Below are 16,191 nucleotides of genomic sequence, written 5' to 3' on the forward strand. Positions count from 1 at the left end.
GTGTGTACATTCTGTCCATTATGTACATTCTGTCCAGTGTGTTCAGACTGTCCAGTGTGTACAGACTGTCCAGTGTGTACAGACTTTCCAAGGCGTGCAGACTGTCCAGTGTGTACAGACTGTTCAGTGTTTACAGACTACCCAGTGTGTACAGATTTTCCAGTGTCTACATTCTGCCTAGTGTGTACATTCGGTAAAGTTTGTACAGACTGTCCATCGTATACATACTGTTCAGAATGTACAGACGGTCCAGTGTGTAGTGGATGTCCAGTGTGTACGGACTCTCCATTGCGTACATTCTGTTTAGTGCGTACAGACTGCTAAGTGTGAACATTCTTTCTTGTGTGTACAGACTGTCCAGTGTGTACAGATTGTTCAGTGTGTACAGACTGTCCAGTGTGTTCACTCTGTCCAGTTTTTTCATTCTATTCAGTGTGTATAGACTGTCCACTGTGTACAGACAGTCCAGAGTTTACGGACTTTTCATTGTATATAGACTGTTCAATGTTACAGATTGTCCAGTGTACAGATTTTCCAGTGAGTACATTCTGTCTAGTGTGGACATTAAGTTTAGTGTGTACCTTCTGTCTAGTTTGTACAGACTGTACCGTGTATACAGAGTGTCCTGTGAATGCAGACTGTGTAGTGTGTACAGTTGTCCAGTGTGTACATTGTGTGCAGTGTGTACATTTGATACTGGATGTAGAAATTGTCCAGTGTGTACAGACTGTCCAGTGTGTACAAACTGTCCAGTATGGCCATTCTGTCCACTGTGTACATTCTCTCAAGTGTGTACATTCTGTCCAATGTTTACAGACTTTCCAGTGTGTTCAGTCTGTCCAGTGTGCACAGACTTTCCTTGTATACAAACATACCAGTTTGTACATTCTGTCCAGTGTTTAGAGACTGTCCAGTGTGTACAGACTGTCCAGTGTGTACAGACTGTGCAGTGTGTACAGACTGTCCAGTTTGTAAAGACTGTCCAGTGAGTACATTTTTTCCAGGGTGTACAGACTGTACAGTTTGTACAGACTGTGCATTGTGTACAGACTGTCCAATGTGCACAGACTGTCCAGTGTGTACATTGTGTCCAGTGTGCCAGACTGCCCAGTGTGTACAGACTGTGCAGTGTGTACAGACTGTCCAGTTTGTACAGACTGTCTTTTGTATACAGACTGGACAGTGTACAGACAGTCCAGTGTGTAGAGACTGTTCAGTGTGTGGATTCTTTCTAGTGTGTACAATCTGTCCAGTGTGTACAGTCTGTCCAGTGTATACTGACTGTCCATTGTGTACATTCTGTCCAGGGCGTACAGACTGTCTTGTGTGAACATTCTGTCGGGTGTGTACAGACTGTCCAATGTGTACAGATTTTCCAGTGTGTACATTCGGTCCAGTGAGTACATTCTGTCCAGTTTGTAGAGACTGTAAAGTGTATACATTCTCTCCATTTTTTACAGAGTGTCCTGTGTGTACTTTATGTCCAGTGTGTACAGACTGTCAAGTGTAAACAGACTGTCCAGAGTGTACAACTGTTCATTGTGTTCATTGTGTCCAGGCTGTACATTCCATCCTGGATGTACAAACGCTCCAGTGTGTACAGACTGTCAAGTGTATACAGACTGTCCACTGTACAGAGACTGTCCAGTGTGTACAGACTGTTCAGTGAGTACATTCTGTCCAGTGTGGACATTCTGTCCACTCTGTACATTCTGGCCAGTTTGTATAGACTGTCTTGTGTCTTCACACTGTCCAGTGTTTACCTATGATCCAGTGTGTACAGATATACCAGTGTGTACATTCTTTCCAGTGTGTACATTGTGTCCAGTGTGTACATACTGTCCAGTGTGTACAGACTGTCCAGTGTGTCTATCCTGTCCAGTATGTACATTCTGTCCAGAGTGTACATTCTGTCCAGTGTGTGCATTCTGTACAGAGTGTACAGACTGTCCAGTGTGTACATTCTGTTCAGTGTTCACAGACTGTCCAGTGTGTACAGACTGTCCAGTGTGTACAGACTTTCCAGTGTGTACAGACTGTCTAGTGAATACAGACTGTCAAGTGTATACAGATTGTCCAGTGTGTACAGATTGTTCAGTGTGTACAGACCGTCCAGTGTGTACAGAATGTCCAATGTGTACACTGTGTCCAGTGTATACAGACTGTCAAGTATGTAGACACTGACCAGTGTTTACATTCTGTCCTGTATGTACATTCTCTACAGTGTGCACATTCTGTCCAGTATGTACATACTGTCTAGTGTGTACAGACTGTCCAGTGTGTATATTCTGTCCAGTATGTACGTTCTATACAGTGTGTACATTCTGTCCAGTGTGTTCATTCTGTCCAGAGTGTATGGACTGTCTAGTGTGTACATTCTGTCCAGTGTTCACAGACTGTCCAATGTGTACAGACTGTCCAGTGTGTACAGACTTTCCAGTGTGTACAGACTGTTCAGTGAATACAGACTGTCCAGTTTTTACAGACTGTCCAATGTGTACAGACTGTCCATTGTGTACAGACTGTCCAGTGTGTACAGACTGTCCAGAATGTACATTCTTTCCACTGTGTACATACTGTCCATGTGTACAGACTGTCTAATGTATACAGACTGTCCAGTGTGTATAGCCTGTCCAGTGTCTACAGACTGTCCAGTGTGTACATCCAGTCAAGTGTATACATTCTGTCCAGTGAATACATATTGTCCAGTGAATACAGACTGTCCAAGGTGAGCATTCTGTCGAGTGTGTATATTCTGTCGAGTGTGTAAATTCTGTCCCGTGTGTACAGACTGTCCAGTGTGTTCAGGTTGTCCAGTGTGTAGAGACTGTCCAGTGTGTTCAGACAGTACAGTGAGTACAGACGGTCCAGTGTATAGTTACTGTCCAGTGTATACAGACTGTCCATTGCATACATTTTTTTAGTGTGTACAGATTGTCAAGTTTGAACATTCTGTTGTGCGTGGACAGACTGTCCAGTGTGTACAGAATTTCCAGTGTGTACATTGTGTCCAGTGTGTATATAACATACTGGATGTAGAAATTGTCCAGTGTGTAGTGACTCTCCAGTGTATATAGACTTTCCATTGCATACATTCTGTTTAGTGTGTACAGATTGTCAAGTTTGAACATTCTGTCGTGTGTGGACAGACTGTCCAGTGTGTACAGAATTTTCAGTGTGTACATTGTGTCCAGTGTGTACATAACATTCTGGATGTAGAAATTGTCCAGGGTATACAGACTGTCCAATGTGTACAAACTGTCCAGTATGGCCATTCTGTCCACTGTGTACATTCTATCGAGTGTGTACATTCTGTCCAGTGTGTACAGACTTTCCACTGTGTTCAGACTGTTCAGTGTGTACAGACTGTCGAGTGTGTACTTACTCTCCAGGATGTACAGACTGTCCAGTGTGTACAGACTGTCCAGTGTGTACAGACTGTGCATTTTGTACAGACTGTCCAGTTTGTACAGACTGTCCAGTGTGTACATTGTATGCAGTGTGCACAGACTGCCCAGTGTGTACAGACTGTCCAGTGTTTACAAAATGTACAGTGTGTACAGACTGTCCAGTGTGTACAGACTGTTCAGAGTGTGTACAGACTGTCCAGTGTCTACAGACTGTTCAGTGTGTACATTCTGTCCAGTATGTACAGACTGTCCAGTGTGTACATTCTGTCAAGTGTGTACATTCTGTCCAGTGTGTACACTTTTTCCAGTGTATACAGACTGTGCAGTGTGTACAAACTGTCCAGTGTGTACAGACTGTCCAGTGTCTACAGACTGTTCAGTGTGTACATTCTGTCAAGTGTGTACATTGTGACCAGTGTGTACAGACTGCCCAGTGTGTACAGACTTTCCAGTGTTTACATAATGTACAGTGTGTACAGTCTGTCCAGTGTGTACAGACAGTCCAGTATTTACGGACTTTTCATTTTATACAGACTGTTCAATGTTGCAGATTGTCTAGTATACAGATTTTCCACTGAGTACATTCTGTCTAGTGTGTACATTAAGTCCAGTGTGTACCTTCTGTCCAGTTTGTATAGAGTGTACCGTGTATACCGAGTGTTCCATGAATGCAGACTGTCCAGTGTGTACAGACTGTCCATTGTGTACATTGTGTCCAGTGTGGACATTCCATACTGGATGTAGAAATTGTCCATTGTGTACAGACTGTCCAGTGTGTACAAACTGTCCAGTATGGCCATTCTGTCAACTGTGTACATTCTCTCGAGTGTGTACATTCAGTACAGTGTGTACAGACTTTCCAGTGTGTTCAGTCTGTCCAGTGTGTACAGACTGTCGAGTGTGAACATACTGTCCAGGATGTACAAACTGTCCTATGAGTACAGAGTGTCCACTGTGTACAGACTATCCAGTGAGTACATTTTTTTCCAGTGTGTACAGACTGTCAAGTGTGGGCAGACTATGCATTTTGTACAGACTGTCCATTATGTACAGACTGTCCAGTGTGTACATTGTGTCCAGTGTGCACAGACTGCCCAATATGTACAGACTGTGCAGAGTGTACAGACTGTTCAGTGTGTACATTCTGTCCAGTGTGTACATTTTCTTTAGTGTGTAAAGACTGGCCAGTTTATACATACTGTTCAGTGTATACAGACTGTCCAGTATGTACAGAATGTCCAGGAGGTACAAAAGTCTAGTGTGTACATTCTGTCCAGTGTGTACAGACTGTCCAGTCTATACAGACTGTCCTGCGTGTATAGACTCTCCAGTGTGTACATACTCTCCAGTAAGTACAGACTGTCCTATGTGTGCAGACTGTCCAATGTTTACAGACAGTACAGTGTGTACATTCTGTCCAGTGTGGACATTCTGTCCACTATGTAAATTCTTTCCAATTTGTACAGACTGTCCAGTGTGGTCACACTGTCCAGTGTGTAGAGACTATCCACAGTGTACAGACTGTCAAGTGTGTACAGACTCTTCAGTGTGTATAGACTGTCCAGTGTATACAGACAGTCCAGTGTCTACATTCTTTCCAGTGTGTATATTCTGTCCAGTTTGAAAAGACTGTCCAGTTTATTGAGAGTGTCCAGTGTGTACAGACTGTCCAGTGTGTAGAGACTGTCCAGGGTGTACATTTTGTCCAGGGTGTACAGACTGTACACTATGTACATTGTGTCCAGTGAGTACATTCTTTCTCGGGTGTACAAACTGTCCAGTGTGTACATTCTATCCAGTTTGTACAGACTGTCCAGTGTATACAGACAGTCCAGTGTGTACAGACTGTGCAGTTTGTAGAGACTGTCCAGAATGTACATTCTGTCCAAGGTGTACAAACTGTCTAGTGTGTTCAGACAGTCCAGTGTGTAAAGACCGTCCAGTGTATACAGACTGTCCAATGTGTACAGACTGTCCAGTGTTAATAGACTGTCCATTGAGTACATTCTTTTCACTGTGTACAAATTGTTCAATGTGTACAGACAGTCCAGAATGTACAGTCTGTCCAGTGAGTACATTCTGTCCAGTGTGTAGAACTGTCCAGTTTGTACAGACTAATCAGTGTGTACATTCTTTCCAGTGTGTACATTCTGTCCAGTGCGTACAGACTGTCAAGTGTGAACATACTGTCGAGTGTGTAGAGACTGTCCAGTGTGTACAGACTGCCCAGTGTGTGCAGTCTGTCCAGTGTGTACAACTGTTTAGTGTACATTCTGTCCAGTGTTTACATTCTGTCCAGTTTCAACAGACTGCCCAGTTTCAACAGACTGTCCAGTGTGTACAGACTGTCCAGTATGTACAGATTCTCCAGTGTATACAGATTGTCCAATGTGTACAGACTGTCCAGTGTGTACAGACTGACCAGTGTGTACATTCTGTCTGGTGTGTACATTCTGTCCACTGTGTACAGACTTGGCAGTGTATACAGACTGTCCAGTGTGTACTTTCTGTCCAGTATGTACATTCCGTTCTGGATAAACAAACTGTCCAGTGTGTACAGACTGTCCAGTGTGTACATTGTGTCCAGTGTGTACATTCGATACTGGATGTAGAAATTGTCCAGTGTATACAGACTGTCCAGTGTGTACAAACTGTCCAGTATGGCCATTGTGTCCACTGTGTACATTCTCTCGAGTGTGTACATTTTGTCCGGTGTGTACAGACTTTCCAGTGTGTGCAGACTGTCCACTGTGTACCAACTGTCGAGTGTGAACATACTGTCCAGGATGTACAGACTGTCCAGTGAGAACAGACTGTCCACTCTGTGCAGACTGTCCAGTGAGTACATTTTTTCCATCGTGTACAGACTGTGCATTGTATACAGACTGTCCAGTGTGTCCAGACTGTGCAGTGTCTTCAGATTATCCAGTGTGTACATTTTGTCCAGTGTGTACATTCTCTCCAATGTGTAAAGACTGGCCAGTGTATACATACTGTCCAGTGTGTACAGACTGTCCAGTATGTACAGAATGTCCAATGTGTACAGATGTCAAGTGTGTACATTCTGTCCAGTGTGTACATTCTGTCCAGTGTGTATAGACTGTGCAGTGTATACAGCTTGTTCTGTGTGTATAGACTCTCCAGTGTGTACAGACTGTCCACTGAGTACAGACTGTTCTGTGTGTGCAGACTGTCCAGTGTTTACAGAGAGTCCAGTGTGTACATTCTGTCCAGTGTGGACATTCTGTCCACTATGTAAATTCTTTCAAATGTGTACAGACTGTCCAGTGTGTTCACACTGTCCAGTGTTTAGAGACTATTCACTGTGTACAGACTGTCAAGTGTGTATGTATAGACTCTTCACTTTGTACAGACTGTCCCGTATATACACACATTCCAGTGTGTACATTCTGTCCAGTTTGTAAAGACTGTCCAGTTTATTGAGACTGTCCAGTGTGTAGAGACTGTCCAGTGTGTAGAGACTGTCCAGTACGTAGAAACTGTCCAGGGTGTACATTCTGTCCAGTATGTACATTTTGTCCAGTGTGTACAAACTGTCCAGTGTGTACAGACTATACAGTGTTGTACAGACTGTCCACTGAGTACTTTCTTTCCAGTGTGTACAGACTGTCCAGTGTGTTCAGAATGTCCAGTGTGTACAGACTGACAAGTGTGTAAAGACTTTCCAGTGCGTGCGGACTGTCCAGTGTGTACAGACGGTTCATTGTTTACAGACTGCCCAGTTTGTACAGATTTTCCAGTGTGTACATTCTGCGCAGTGTTTATATTCAGTCCAGTTTGTACAGACTGTCCAGTGTATACAGACTGTCCAGTGTGTACAGACTGTCCATTGTGTAGAGACTGTCCAGTGTGTGCATTCTTTCGAGTGTGTACTTTCTGTCCATTGTGGACAGACTGTCCACTGATTACAGACAGTCCAGTGTGTAGAGACTGTCCACTGTGTACATTCCGTCCTCTCTGTAGAGACTTTTCAGTGTGTACAGACTGTCCAGTGTGTACAGACTGTCCATTGCGTACAGACTGTCCAGTTTGTATATTCTGTCCATTTTGTACATTCTGTCCAGTGTGTACAGACTGTCCAGTGTATAGAGATTGTCCAGTGCGTACAGACTATCCAGTCTGTACATACTGTCCAGTGAGTACATTCTTTCTAGTGTGTATAGACTGTCCAGTGTGTACAGACTGTCCAGTATATACAGTCTGTCCATTGTGTACATTCTGTCCAATTTGTACATTCTCTCGAGTGTATACAGACTCATTAGTGTGTTCAGATTTCCAGTGTTTACAGACTGTCTAGTGTGTACAGATTTTCCAGTGTGTACATTCTGTCCAGGGTGTACATTGTGTTCAGTTTGTTCAGACTGTCCTGTGTGTAAGACTTTCCAGTGTATAAAGAGTGTCCAGTGTACATTCTGTCCAGTTTTTACATTCTGTTCAGTGTATACAGACTGTCCAGTTTATACAGACTGTCCAATGTGTACAGACTGTCCAGTGTGAATAGACTGTCCATTGAGTACATTCTTTTAAGTGTGTACAGACTGTCCAGTGTGTACACACTGTCCAGAATGTACAGACTGTCCAGTGAGTACCTTCTGTCCAGTGGGTAGAACTGTCCTGTGTGTACAGACTAACCAGTGTGTACTTTCTTACTAGTGTGTACATTCTGTCCAATGCGTACAGACTCTCAAGTTTGAACATGCTGTCAAGTGTGTAGAGACTTTCCAGTGTGTTCAGACTGCCCAGTGTGTGCAATCTGTCCAGTATGTACTTTCCCTCCTGAGTGAACAAACTGTCCAGCGTGTACCAAATACCCAGTGTGTACAAACAGTCCAGTGTTTACAGGCTTTCCAGTGTGTACAGACTGTTCAGTGTTTAAAGAAGGTCAAGTGAACAGATTTTCCAGTGAGTTCATTCTGTCCAGTTTGTACATTCTGTCCAGTGTGTTCAGACTGTCCAGTGTATACAGACTGTCCAGTGTGTAAAGACTGTCCAGTGTGTAGAGACTTTCCACTGTGTACATTCTCTCCAGTGTGTATAGATTGTCCAGTGTGTACAGACTGTTCAGTGTGTAATTACTGTCCAATGTGTACATTCTGTCCTCTGTGTAGAGATTGTCCAGTGTGTACATACTGTCCATTGTGTATAGATTGTCTAGTAGTATATTCTGCCCATTGTGTACATTCTGTCAAGTTTGTACAGACTGTCAGGTGTATAGAGATTGTCCAGTGTCTACAGACTGTCCAGTGTGTACATACTGTCCAGTGAGTACATTCTTTCCAGTGTGTATAGACTGTCCAGTGTGTACAGACTGTCCAGTATGTACAGTCTGTCCAGTGTGTACATTCTGTCCACTTTGTACATTCTGTCGAGTGTGTACAGACTGATCAGTGCGTTCAGACTTCCAGTGTTCACAGACTGTCTAGTGTGTACAGATTTTTCAGTGTGTACATTCTGTCCAGTCTATACATTGTGTTCAGGTTGTTCAGACTGTCCAGTGTGTACAGACTCTCCAGTGTATACAGAGTGTCCAGTGTACCTTCTGTCCAGTGTTTATATTCTGTCCAGTGTATACAGACTGTCCAGTGTATACAGACTGTCAAATGTGTACAGACTGTCCAGTGTGAATAGACTGTCCATTGAGTACATTCTTTAAAGTGTGTAAAAACTGTCCATTGTGTACAGACTCTCCAGAATGTACAGTCTGTGCAGTGCATACATTCTGTCCAGTGTGTAGAACTGTGCAGTGTGTACAGACTAACCAGTCTATACATTCTTTCCAGTGTATACATTCTGTCCAGTGTGTACAGACTCTCAAGTGTGAACATGCTGTCGAGTGTGTAGAGACTTTCCAGTGTGTACAGACTCCTAGTGTGTGCAGTCTGTCCAGTGTGTACAACTGTCTAGTGTGTACATTCTGTCCAGTGTTTGTATTCTGTCCAGTGTGAACAGACTATCCAGTATATACAGACTGTCCAGTATGTACAGATTCTCCAGTGTATACAGATGTCCAATATGTACAGACTGTCCAGTCTGTAGAGACTGTCAAATGTGTACAGATTTTCCAATGTGTACAATCTGTCAAGTGTATACAGAATGTCCAGTGTGTACAGACTGACCAGTTGTACATTTTGTCAAGTGTGTATATTCTGTCCAGTGTGTACAAACTGTGCATTGTATACAGACTGCCCAGTGTGCACTTTCTGTCCAGTATGTACATTCGGTCCAGGATGAACAAACTGTCCAGCATGTACAGACTGTCCAGAGTGTACAAACAGTCCAGTGATTACAGGCTGTCCAGGGTGTACAGACTGTTCAATGTTTACAGAAATTCAAATGAACAGATTTTCCAGTGAGTTCATTGTGTCCAGTTTGTACATTCTGTCCAGTGTGTTCAGACTGTCCAGTGTATACAGACTGTCCAGTGTGTGAAGACTGTCCAGTGTGTAGAGACTGTCCACTGTGTACATTCTCTCCAGTGTTTATAGACTGTCCAGTGTGTACAGACTGTCCAGTATTTACAGACTGTCCATTGTGTATAGACTGTCCACTGTGTACATTCTCGCCAGTGTGTATAGACTGTCCAGTGTGAACAGACTGTCCAGTGCATACAGACTGTCCAGTGTGTATAGACTGTCCAGGGTATACAGACTGTCCTCTGTGTTCCGCCTGTCCAGTGTGTATTGACTGTCCAGTCAGTACATTATTTTCAGTGTGTACAGACTGTCCAGGATATAAAGACTTTTCAGTATGTACATTCTGTCCAGTGTGTGCATGTGTCTACTGTGTACATTCTGTCCAGTGTTTACATTCTATCCAGTATGAACAGACTGTCCAGTATTTACAGACTGTCCATTGTGTACAGATGGTTCAGTTTGTATATTCTGTCCAATGTGTACATTCTGTCCAGTGTGTACATTGTGTTCAGTTTGTACAGACTGTCCAATGTATACAGACTGTCCAGTATGTACAAACAGTCCATTGTGCACAGACTGTCCAGTGTGTAAAGACCGTTCAGTGTATACAGACTGTCCAGTGTACTTTCTGTTCAGTGTTTACATTCTGTCCAGATTTTACAGACTGTCCAGTGTATACAGACTGTCCAATGTGTACAGACTGTTCAGTGTTAATAGACTGTCCATTGAGTACATTCTTTTCACTGTGTACAAATTGTTCAATGTGTACAGACAGTCCAGAATGTACAGTCTGTCCAGTGAGTACATTCTGTCCAGTGTGTAGAACTGTCTAGTTTGTACAGACTAACAAGTGTGTACAATCTTTCCAGTGTGTACATTCTGTCCAGTGCGTACAGACTGTCAAGTGTGAACATACTGTCGAGTGTGTAGAGACTGTCCAGTGTGTGCAGACTGCCCAGTGTGTGCAGTCTGTCCAGTGTGTACAACTGTTTAGTGTGTACATTCTGTCCAGTGTTTACATTTTGTCCAGTTTCAACAGACTGCCCAGTATATACAGACTTTCCAGTGTGTACAGACTGTCCAGTATGTACAGATTCTCCAGTGTATACAGATTGTCCAATGTGTACAGACTGTCCAGTGTGTACAGACTGACCAGTGTGAACATTCTGTCTGGTGTGTACATTCTGTCCACTGTGTAGGGACTTGGCTGTGTATACAGACTGTCCAGTGTGTACTTTCTGTCCAGTATGTACATTCCGTTTAGGATAAACAAACTGTCCAGCATGTACAGACTGTCCAGTATGTACAAACAGTACAATTTTTACAGGCTGTCCAGTGTGTACAGACTGTTCAGTGTTTACAGAAGTTTAAGTGAAAGATTTTCAAGTGAGTTCTTTCTGTCCAGTTTGTACATTCTGTTCAGTGTGTTCAGACTGTCCAGTTTATACAGACTGTCCAGTGGGTGCAGACTGTCCAGTGTGTAGAGACTGTCCAGTGTGGACATTCTCACCAGTGTGTATAGACTGTCCAGTGTGTACAGACTGTCCAGTGCATACAGACTGTGCAGTGTGGACAGACTGTCCAGTTTATACAGACTCTCCCGTGTGTTCCGCCTGTCCAGTGTGTATTGACTGTCCAGTGAGTACATGATTTTCAATGTGTGCAGACTTTCCAGGGTATACAGACTGTGCAGTATGTACATTCTGTCCAGTGTATACATTCTGTCGAGTTTGTACATTCTGTCGAGTGTGTACAGTCTCTCCAGTGTATACAGACTGTTCAGGGAATACAGACTGTCCAGTGTGTACATTGTGTACAGTGTTTACATTCTCTCCTGGGTGTACAAACTGTACAGTGTGTACAGACTGTCCAGTGTGTACAGACTGTCCAGTGTGTACAGTCTGTCCAGTGAGTACATTCTGTCCAGTGTGTAGAGACTGGCCAGTGTGTACAGACTAACCAGTGTGTGCATCCTCTCCAGGGTGTACAAACTGTCCACTGTGTACATTCTGTCCAGTGCATACAGAATGTCATGTGTGAACATTCTGTCAAGAGTGTAGAGACTGTCCAGTGTGTACAAACTCTCCAGTATGTACAAACTGTCATTGGATTCACACAGTACAGTGTGCACAGATTGTCCATTGTGTACACACTCTCCAGTAGTACATTCTTTCCAGTGTGTACATACTCTCCAGTGTATACAGACTGTCCAATATATACATTGTGTCCGGTGTGTACATTTCTTCCTGGCTGTACAAACTGTCCAGTGTGAAAATTCTGTTCAGTGTGTACCTTCTGTCCAATTCGTACAGACTGTCCAGTGTATACAGACTGTCCAGTGTGTCCAGACTGTCCAGTGTGTACAGACTCTTTAGTGTGTATAGACTCTCCAATGAGTATAGACTGTTAAGTGAGTACATTCTTTTCAGTGTTTACAGACTGTCCAGTGTATACAGACTGTGCAGTATGTACATTCTGTCAAGTGTGTACATTCGGTCAAGTGTGTACATTCTGTCCAGTGTTTACAGAATCTCCAGTATATACAGACTGTACAGTGTGTGCAAACTATCCAGTGTGTACATTGTGTACAGTGTGTACATTCTGTCCTGGGTATACAAACTGTCAAGTGTGTACAGACTGTATAATTTATACAGAATGTCCAGTGTGTAGAAAGTGTCCATTGTGAACAGACATTCCAGTGTGTACAGATTGTCCAGTGTTTACAGACATTCCAGTGTGTACAGATTGTCCAGTGTGTACAGTCTGTCCAGTGAGTACATTCTGTCCACTGTGTAGAACTGTCCAGTGTGTCCAACTAACCAGTGTATACATTCTTTCCAGTGTGTAGATTCTGTCCCGTGCGTACAGACTGTCAAGTATGAACATGCTGTCGAGTGTGTAGAAACTGTCCAGTGAGTACAGACTGCATAGTGTTTGCAGTCTGTTCAGTTGTACAACTGTCTACTGTGTATATTCTGTCCAGTGTGAACAGACTGTCCAGTGTACAGACTGTGTGTACAGACTGTCCAGTGTGTAAAGACTGTCCAGTGAGTACATTATTTCCAGTGTGTACAGACTGTGCAATGTATACAGACTTTCTAGTATGTACATTATGTAGAGTGTGCACATTTCGTCCATTGTGTACATTCTGTCCAGTATGTACAGACTGTCCACTGTATAAGACTGTCCAGTGTGTACAAACTGTCCAATGTTTAGAGACTGTCCATTGTGTACAGACCGTTCAGTGTGTACATTCTGTCCAGTGTGTACATTGTGTCCAGAGTGTACAGACTGTGCACTGTATACAGACTGTCCAGTGTGTACAGATTGTCCAGTGAGTACATTCTTTCCGCTGTGTACTGACTGTCCAGTGTGTCCAGTCTGTCCAATGTGTACAGACTCTCAAGTGTGTTAGACTGGCCAGTATTTACAGAATGTCCAGCATGTACTGATTTACCAGTGTGTACATCTGTACAGTTTATATATTCGTTCCTGTGTGTACAGTCTGATCACTGTGTACAACTTGTCATGTGCGTACAGACTGAAAGTGTGAATAATATCTTGAGTGTGTAGAGACTGTCCAGTGTGTACAGACTCTCCAGTGTGTACAGACTTACATTGGATACAGACAGCCCAGTGTGCACAGATTGTCCATTGTGTACAGACTGTCCAGTGTGTACAGACTGTTCAGTGTGGAGAGACTGTCCAGTGTGTACATTCTGTCCAGTGTGTAGAGACTCTTCAGTGTTTACAGACTGTCCAGGGTGTACAGTCTGTCCAATTTGTATATTCTCTCCAGTGTGTACAGTCTGTCCACTGTTTACATTCTGTACAGTGTGTAGAGACTGTCAAGTGTGTTCAGATTTTCCAGTGTGTACATTCTGTCCAGTGTGTACAGACTGTAGAGTGTGTACATTCTGTCCAGTGTGTAGAGACTGTCCAGTGTGTAGAAACTGTACACTGTTTACATTCTCTCCAGTGTGTTCATTCTGTCTTGTGTGTACAAACTGTCATGTGTATACAGACTGTCCAGTGTGTACAGAGTGTCCCTTGTGTACAGACTGACCAGTGTGTACATTCTGTCCAGTGTGTACATTCTATCCAGAGTGTACAGACAATGCACTGTATATAGACTGTCAAGTGTGTACAGACTGTCCAGTGAGTACATTCTTTCCAGTGTGTACAGACTGTCCAGTGTGTCCAGACTGTCCAATGTGTACAGACTCTCAAGTGTTTTAGACTGTCCTGTATTTACAGAATATCCAGTGTGTACTGAATTACCAATGTGTACATTCTGTACAGTTTATACATTCTTTCCAGTGTGTACAGTCTGTCCACTGTGTGCAATCCATCCAGTGCATACAGATTGTCAATGTGAACATTGTGTCGAGTGTGTAGAGACTGTCCAGTGTGTACAGACTCTCCAGTGTGTACATTCTGTCCTGTGTGTACATACTGTCCACTGTATACAGACTGTCCAGTGTGTACAGTCTGACCAGTGAGTACATTCTGTCCAGTGTGTAGAACTGTCCAGTGTGTACAGACTAACCAGTGTGTACATTCTTTCCTGTGTCTACATTCTGTCCAGTGCATACAGACTGTCAAGTGTGAACATGCTGTCCAGTGTGTAGAGACTGTCCAGTGTGTCCAGACTGTCCAATGTGTGCAGACTTATCGGCGAATCAATCCCATACCAGTTATGTTTTAAGGGGTTATTTATTTTGGGGGGTAAAACTTACATACACCATAAACCATCAGGAAGGGAGCCTAGTCGCAGGAGCCGGGAGCAGGAGCCAGGAGCAAGCATCGGAACCAAGAGCCGAAACCAAGAGGGCCTGATCCGGATATGCTTCATTTTTTAAAAGAGAAATATACCATGCGCCAGTGGGCTGGTATTTCAGCAGCTATTGGCTGACGGAGCGATAGTCGCTCCCCGCTGCACTGTGGGCTCATATTTCAGCGACTATTGGTTGAGGCAGCGGAAGTTACTCCCACAACACCTCCCCCTTTTGTTTAAGTAAGAGAGTTCTAAGCCTATTACGAAATTATATACAGTAAGTATAAACCTACACAATTATATACAATAAATACAAATATCCTATTTTAAGTAGCTTAAGTCTTGTTAAGAAATAACTTGGCCACGTCATGAAAAGAAAGTAACTATGTTTAAATAATCTTTCATCCCATCAAAGATCTGAGAAGGGAAATAATGTTATCTGAGTAATTAGGAAGTGTAATCAAACTTTTAGAACATGTAACAAATCGCATAGACAACTGGCTACCTGGGCAAACACCCAAAATCATGTTTGCAGCATTGAAGCAACCAACTTTGGCTAAGGCCTAACGTAACTGACATACCATTTTTAAAGGCAAGGAACTTTTTAAAACTATCTTATCCTGTCTTGGCAGGATATGACAGTCCTGTTTTATCCATTTATGGATATTCTGTAACTCTGTCAGTAGTTGAGGTATGGGCATTTTTTTATCCAAAGGCCAGTTCTGCCAAGAAGAAAGGCTCCAGGTGGAGTGTCTTTGGTGCTCAACATTCTCTTGGGAATAGATCAGTGTTGCCAGGAGTGATTGTGTCTCCCTATCACAGAACTCTGAGTTAGATTAAAGGCCATTTTCTACAGTTCTTTGAAGAGGTTGACGATTATCTACCTATATTGAATATAATGTCTATGTATCTAAAGAACCTGATTAGTCTAATTATAAGTGAAAAACTTAGATGACTATTGATCTATATTATTTTTAATATCTATTTAACTTAAAGACTGAAATAGTAAAAAACTGTGCAATAAATGGGGACAATATGACCTCCAAATATAAACAATGTGTAAGTATATATTGCAATATGGCAAATATATATATCAATACATAAACAATATATAAGTATCTTAATCAGAGGTAGAAGTGTACAATGCAATATGGTAAAATATATATATCAATACAATATATATATATGTTAATACATAAAAATGTTTTAAACAAAGGTAGAAGCATGTATGCCTAAAATAGTCAACATAATTTAACTTTGTATCAATATATAAGAATCAATATCAATATATTTGTCTAAAAACAATAACTCATAAGTTACTCCCACAACACAGACTCTCAAGTGTTTTAGACTCTCCAGTATTTACAGAATATCCAGTGTGCACTGAATTACTAATGTGTACATTCTGTACAGCTTATACATTCTTTCCAGTGGGTACAGTCTATCCACTGTGTGCAATCCATCCAGTGCGTACAGATTGTCAATATGAACATTGTGTCAAGTGTGTCACAGTGTACAGTCAGTCCATTGTGTACATTCTGTTCCATGTGTAAAATGTGTCCAGTGTGTA

This window comes from Myodes glareolus, chromosome 14, assembly GCF_982192425.1.
Source record: "Myodes glareolus chromosome 14, mMyoGla1.1, whole genome shotgun sequence".
In the NCBI taxonomy this organism is placed as follows: Eukaryota; Metazoa; Chordata; class Mammalia; order Rodentia; family Cricetidae; genus Myodes; species Myodes glareolus.